Source organism: Mustela putorius, unplaced genomic scaffold, assembly GCF_011764305.1.
Source record: "Mustela putorius furo isolate JIRA1106 unplaced genomic scaffold, ASM1176430v1.1 tig00000721_pilon_pilon_pilon, whole genome shotgun sequence".
NCBI lineage: Eukaryota > Metazoa > Chordata > Mammalia > Carnivora > Mustelidae > Mustela > Mustela putorius.
Genome location: NW_025421456.1, coordinates 4,156,470 through 4,163,353, shown reverse-complemented (window position 1 = coordinate 4,163,353; position 6,884 = coordinate 4,156,470). Strand labels below are relative to the sequence as shown.

Genomic DNA, 6,884 nt, shown 5'->3' with positions numbered 1-6,884 from the left:
TCACATGATTGTTATGGAGACAGAAAAGTGGTGAAGAACCCCTGATTTCTGGTTTTCAGTTTGATAAAGGTAATCCTACAGAGGATTTATAAGAAGTCCAAGAAAAGCAACATTCCCTAAGAAGCAGAAAACACAAATAATTAGATCAATAATTGTTACCCAAATCTCACTACAGAAGCAGCCATGCCATAAACCAAGACAGAGGACTTCAGGCTGCCACACATGCTCCACACTCACCCCAACCCTTCCCCAACCTGCAAATCCATTTCACTAGAAACAGAACTAGCAAATATCTTAGCTTCTCTACTCCTTTTGGCATTAGCAACTAGTTTTACAAGTTTTCTTTACAAGTGAATTTTCTATTTATCGACATAAAATGCTTTTTATACAGATTGTACTGCCATATTTTATCATCAAGCAGCACACTGCCCTTAGAGAAGCACTGTCTCTTAGACAGTAAAATACAAAATTTCTGAGAAGGAAAAAGTGAGCTTAAAACAAAGACAAACCTTATGGTTTCTCTTACTTTTATTATTTAGGATCATTTCTTTATTAATTACCTACTTATACTGTTGCCTGGGTGTCTGGATCTTTTTCTCCAGATGCACTCTTATGCAATTCTTTGAACTCACAATTAAAAAAAGAAAAAAGCTATTAATGCTTTTCTATCCTTTTAGAACAAGAAGAAAGTAACCAAAATGTTTTCCATAGGGTAGAGAAGTATATAAATAAATCAGAAATCTTAACAAAGGCTGGCTATTTCTGTCCACCATCATGCTTGAAAACTAGGAATTTATTTTTGGTTGATTTTATATTTTTTTCTCTGGTGTGTCATAAGAGTGATCATCAAAGTAATAAAAGAGAATTTTTTTCTTGATACCAGAACCATGAAATATAAGACATAAATCTGGTTAATCATTCCTACAAGTTTTTATTTAAATGTGATTGAATCCATTTTAGTATTCTGAATATATGACCCTTCGCTCTTCCAAGTTTCTTAGTTTTTTTTTTTTTAATATTTCTTATTCTCCACTACAAAGTTTGTATATCCAGTGTTTATTCCCACTTTCTTTAAAAAAAAAAAAGGTCTTGGCATAGTACAGGCATACTTTTGATATTTGCTTCCTCCTCTTTCTTAAAATAAAAGTCCAAAAACAATTCCAAAAAGAGCCAGCGATCTCTTGATTCTTCAGCGGATCATCCAATCATAACTACTGTTTGATTCAGGCCCAGTCTGTGCTCCTCCCCAGTTGGACCATTCTCATCAGCACTCCTCTTGCCTCCAACACTTGCTCTGCTTCCCCATAGTAGAAATCCCGGACCCATGTCTCACCATCACCCCGTCTTCCAGCAGCATGGTCTTCTGTGCATCTGGGCAGTTGAGGTCACACAATCCCCAGCATCTAAGTCTTACCCAGAGGGGCTCATGGAGACTCCAGCTGCTCTGGGAGCTACACAGGCAGACACAAGAAGAGAACCTAGAAATGCAAGGAATTCAAGAGAAAGAATGAGATGGAGGGGAGGAGAGGAAAGAAGAAGAGCTGGCAAATAAATTATTTCAGTTTTACCTTCCTTCACAACAATTCTAGTGCACAACGCCCTATATTGCTTCTCGAAGGCCACCCCGTCTATGCAGTCTTTTCTTGTGAAGTTCTGACCAGCACAGTAATGTAACATTTGTATTTACTTTTCCTCCTTCTCTGACTCACATCCGCTTTTCTCTCTTTCTTGCTTCCCTCAGAATTGTGTTCCTCCAAGAAAACATTAGCATGTTAGCTTCACCACAGGCCTGGTCTTATGGGAAACTAGGGTTTAGATACATTTTTACTCAATCTGATTATCCTTCATAGAAACTGGCATTATACAAAATACCCAACAGATGCTGAATAAATACTTACATTTCTTCTGGAAGATCAACTAATTTAAAAAAAAAAATTAGACAGTAATATATCTAAATACCTAATGGATACACCAAAACAGAGGCTTGTCCTTTATCATTTATTTTTATGAAAGTCTAAATATTCACATTAAAGCATTATTTAACAGGAATCCCCATAAGAAAGATTATATTTAAAAGCTATATTTGGCCTATTTTCGAGTGAAAGAAATAATATTTGTAGTTTCAAAGCAAAAATATCTATTTTTATCTTCTCCATTCTTAACCCTTGGCTGTTTCTAAATTTTTCATAGCACTTCCCCCCAACTAGGAAAATGTTGAACTAAAATTAAATGATTACAAGACATTTGTGAATCTACATAAGTATCTTTTTATAGAGGTTTTTTTTTCCCCCCCCAGTGGAGGCTGAATTGTCAACATCTGTCCTCATAGATGCCAAAATACTAATTCCTTCACCACATGTTAACTTCTCATTCCACCCATGTGACTTATGCTAGTTCTCAAAAAAATAGATATTGACAAAGTTCTTTTTTTATCCAAATATTTTTCACTTAAGCATCGCTTTAACTGTGGTTTTTATTTTACTCTTTCAAAGATGGAAACCAAGATTCAGAGATTGCTCAAGATCACACAGCATAGGGTGGCAATATTAAAACATAAAGATTTTAAATTCTGAAAGTTGCCTTTTTATCAGGCCAGATTAGAACCCACTTAGATACTTGGTAGCTCTTTCAGAAGTAACTGTTGCAGGTGTAGTTCTGCCCAACCACCTCCTCTCTCAGCAGATAGTAGATTCCAGCTGTCTCTACAGAGACAAGACACTGTCAGACCCTTGGATATCAAAGATACCCTAGGACCACTCAACACATGAGAAAGAAGCAGGAGTCCAAGAGTTATCTGCTCTGCAATTAAACTGAATCTCCCAGGAGCTTTCGCATAATGCTAATCAATCACAGCGGACTGTTAAAATAGAGGATCCTGCATTGTATGTGTAATGCCAACACAACTGGTAAATGGAGATAGCACATGATAGAATCAATACTAATAATGCCATGCACGACTTCACTAAAACCTTGGATGGAAATTCATTTTCACATAACCCCAGTGGTAATTCCAATCACTACATTAGTTAAGAATTTCTCTATCAACTCACTCTCTCCGTATGCCTAAAACACTGGAGAGCACACAGCAAGGGCATGATAACTGGAGGTAGGGGGAAAAGATCTTATTACAGAAGCCTTAGATGTCAGATGTCAATTTAATCATTTAAATTAATTCCGTAAAACATCAAGAGTCACTGAAGATCATTTTTGAACAGGAGAAAAATAATCTTGGAACTTCACTCAGGAAGAGTTTGGTGTTGTGTATATTAGGAAGAGTAGGAGTCAGGAGATGATCCGAGATACTACTGAACTGGTTCATACAACATAGACTAAATGCATGAGACAGAGGCAAGGGACAGCAGAGTAAAGAAGCTCTGGGATTTGGTTCTTCCCTTTTTCCTCTCTCTACCTAAAGCTCAAGAGCTCCAACTGGCTCCCACCTGGCCCCACATCGTTCTAAATTAAAGTGAGAGGAGGGAACCATATGCAAACTGCTAGCCATGGTCCTCAGTCTTCCCAAGGTAAGAACCACATCCGCAGCCCCTTACGTGGAGTTGTCCTCAATCCGGTTTAAGCAACAGTTGCTCTAGGCGAGATTAAACATTCTGATTTTTTTTTTTTTTTAATGAAAGAGCTAGCTGTAAATTCTAGATTTCAGAATTCTAAATTTGAGCCTTAATGCTAAGGTTTTCTGTAACATAATAGTCATGTAGAGATGCTTGCACTGAATTAGTTAGGGGTGTTATTTCCTTGGAATGGGGGTGTGCACATATGCACACTGCATCTGGATGTACATGGGCTAAAATTCAATCTGTTCCTTCTTCTTTCCCATACTATTTCTTAATCAAAAGTGCTTCAATGGCATTTTTAAATAATTTTCAGATTTATATTATTACCCTTATTAAATAAGCTTACTATGATTTTCATCATCTTTTGTAATTCTCAGTAGCAATGAAGTCTCCATTACAATAATCTTTCCCCTCTGCTGCTTAAATCTTTATGTATTCAACAGATGCTGACAACATCAAAGTGTAACTAATGGGCCATAAGACAATTTTAACACCTTCATGGGTTAATTACTAAAATGGCCTTTATTTAATTCTCTTAGAACTGATCTCTGAGAAAATAACAACCTGGTGACAGCATGAACTGAAAATTCAGTGTTAAGTCTCATTGTAACAGACTAGCAAGTAGTGGTCGCTTTGCCAATCCTAGCAAATCTGAATCAAATTAATACTTATCCAGTTCAATTATTATAACATTTGTTTAAAAACTCCTTTCTTTCTATTAAATTGAAGAGTTTAACTGAATTTTTCCAAACCAAAGAAAAAAATTTTATTATATTGGCCACTGATCAATTCCTTAAGGAAACCAGTTGGTACAGACTGACTTTTAGGGAAAAAAAAGACAAAACAAAACTGATATGTTTAATAGTTCTTGTATCATTGAAGAGAGCATAATATGCCACTGACTTTTGTATCAAGATATAAAACCTCATCGAGATAACTAAGTAGGAATAATGCCTTCTCATCCTTCACATACAAATTGGGAAGAAAAAGAACTTCTAAGTGAAAATATGAACTTAAACTAAACTCAGCTAACACAATGTGATTACTACCTTTCAGAATTGAGTTGTATTTCTACTAATCAACTATTACTGAAACAAGAAACCTAGTTTCACCTATATTACCACAAATATCTTGATTCAAAAGAACATTAATTTTCTTTATTTAATTGAAGTCTAGCTGACATACAATGTTATATCAGTTTCAAGTGTACAACATAGTGATTCAACATGTTATATCAGTTTCAAGTGTACAACATAGTGATTCAACAAGTCTATATGTTATACTATGCCTACCACAAGTATAACTACCCTTTGTCCCCATAGGTGCTGTTGTAATACCATTGACTATATTTCCTATGCTGTACCTTTCATTCCCATGACTGATTCATTTAGCAACTGCAACCTTGTGTCTCCCACTCCCTTTTCACCCATTTTGCCCAGTCCACTCCCCCAACCCCTCTGGCAGTCACCACTTTGTTCTCTGCATTCAGGGATCTGTTTCTGCTTTTTTGTTTGTTCACTTGTTTTGTTTTCTTAGAGTCCACATATAAGTAAATCCTATGGTATTTGCTTTTCTTTGCCTGAGTTATTTCACTTAGCATAATATCCTTTGGATCCACCCATATTGTTGCAAATGGCAAGATCTCATTCTTGCTGAGTAATATTTATATATATGTCTGTGTATGTATATATATATATATTTTTTCTTTATCCACCATCCACTTATCAATGAACACTTAGGTTCCTTCCATAATTGATTTTCCATATCAGGAAAAACTTCATCTTTCAGATCATCTGCAACCACCATAAATAACTTTAAAATGAAGAAAAGTTGAGGCACTTGGGTGGCTCAGTTGGTTGGGCAACTGCCTTTGGCTGAGGTCGTGATCCTGGAGTACTGGGGTCAAGTCTTGCATAGGGTTCCCTGCTCGGCAAAGAGTCTGCTTCTCCCTCTGACCCTCTGCCTTCTCATGCTCTCTCTCTCTCTCTCTCATTCTTTCTCTCAAGTAAATAAATATAAATCTTCAAAAATTTTTTAAAAATTCATAAAATAAAGAAAAGTGAAGACAAACCAAGTCACTTATTAGCGATGTTTGTGAAAACACAGTCAAAGTAGACTGGTCTCTAATTTTGTATCCAAAATGTTATCAAAAGCCACATTTTTCTAAACTAGTTAAGTAGACAATGACCTCCTTGCTCTGCAATTACTTTGAAAACATAGCAATCTGTTGTTTATTTTTTAATATTTAAAACTTGAAACAAAACCAAATATAGTTTTTAAATTGCTTTGACTTCTCTTACAATTACCATAGTATGCAATCCCTCAAGTGTACTTTAGATAATAACAAATATTTTTAGATATAATTTTTCTTTGTACACAAAGCCCTCACCAGTGTATTGGCATAACTAAATAGTTTACTTCACTTTCAGACTATAAACCAAGAATTTACAGATTCTCAACTAGAAAAACCTGCACATTTATTTGAAGTCTGTTAGGTCCACTGGAAATATGAGGTCCACTGGAAATATGGGGCAAAGGTGAGGTTCATCAAGATAGCAAGTCATTCTTGACTATATTCAACAGCAGGGACACAAGTAAAGACATTTAACTCCTTCACACCTGTGGAGGACTGCATTTTGTGGGATTCTTAATATGGGTTTGCTGCATCTTTTGGGAGTATTCAATTCAGCTATAGAAGTCAGGAAAAAATGGAATGGACGAAACTCAGAATAAATGACAAAGAATAAGTCAGTAAAACATAATAAAGGTAAATTGAATAAAAAGAATACATGGTGTTTGATATAGGTAAAAACAATGAGACAAGTAAGTTTTATGTTTAGATAGGAAGGGATGGACAAACTAAGAGACCCTTAAATGTTCATATGCTATGGCTCACCCCACCTTAAACGGACAACTGTGGTATCTTGGGTGCAGCTACTGATTCGTTCCCCAATCGTGCTCTGTTTGCAGAGCACAAACAAAAGCTAGAGCTACCCCGTGAGGCCAGATGCTGGCCAGCATCCTTGGTCTTGCATACCTCTGGGAGAAAAGTGTGCACTGGCTTAAGGCAACTTTCACCTGTCCGGCCCCTTTGTCTTACTTCCTGTATTAGTTTCCAGTGACATAACAAATTGCCACAAGCGTAGTGGCTCAAAACAACACACATTTATTATCTTACAGTACTGTAGGCTAGAAGTCTGGCGTGAAACTCACTGGGGAAAAATCAAGATGTCAGCTGGGCTGCATTCCTTCCCAAGGCTCCAGAGGAAAATCCATCTCCATGCCTGTTCTGGCTTCTCAAGACCACTTGCTTTC

General features: G+C 36.4%; 1 long non-coding RNA gene across 1 annotated transcript; it reads right to left on the bottom strand.

Moving 5' to 3' along the window:
• Positions 1-911: 911 nt before the first annotated feature.
• On the bottom strand, positions 912-1,654 carry LOC123393037. The gene is made up of 2 exons (XR_006607742.1): positions 1,569-1,654; positions 912-1,478 (listed from the first exon to the last, which is right to left on the bottom strand). It is a non-coding gene; the product is annotated as an uncharacterized LOC123393037 (long non-coding RNA).
• Positions 1,655-6,884: the final 5,230 nt, after the last annotated feature.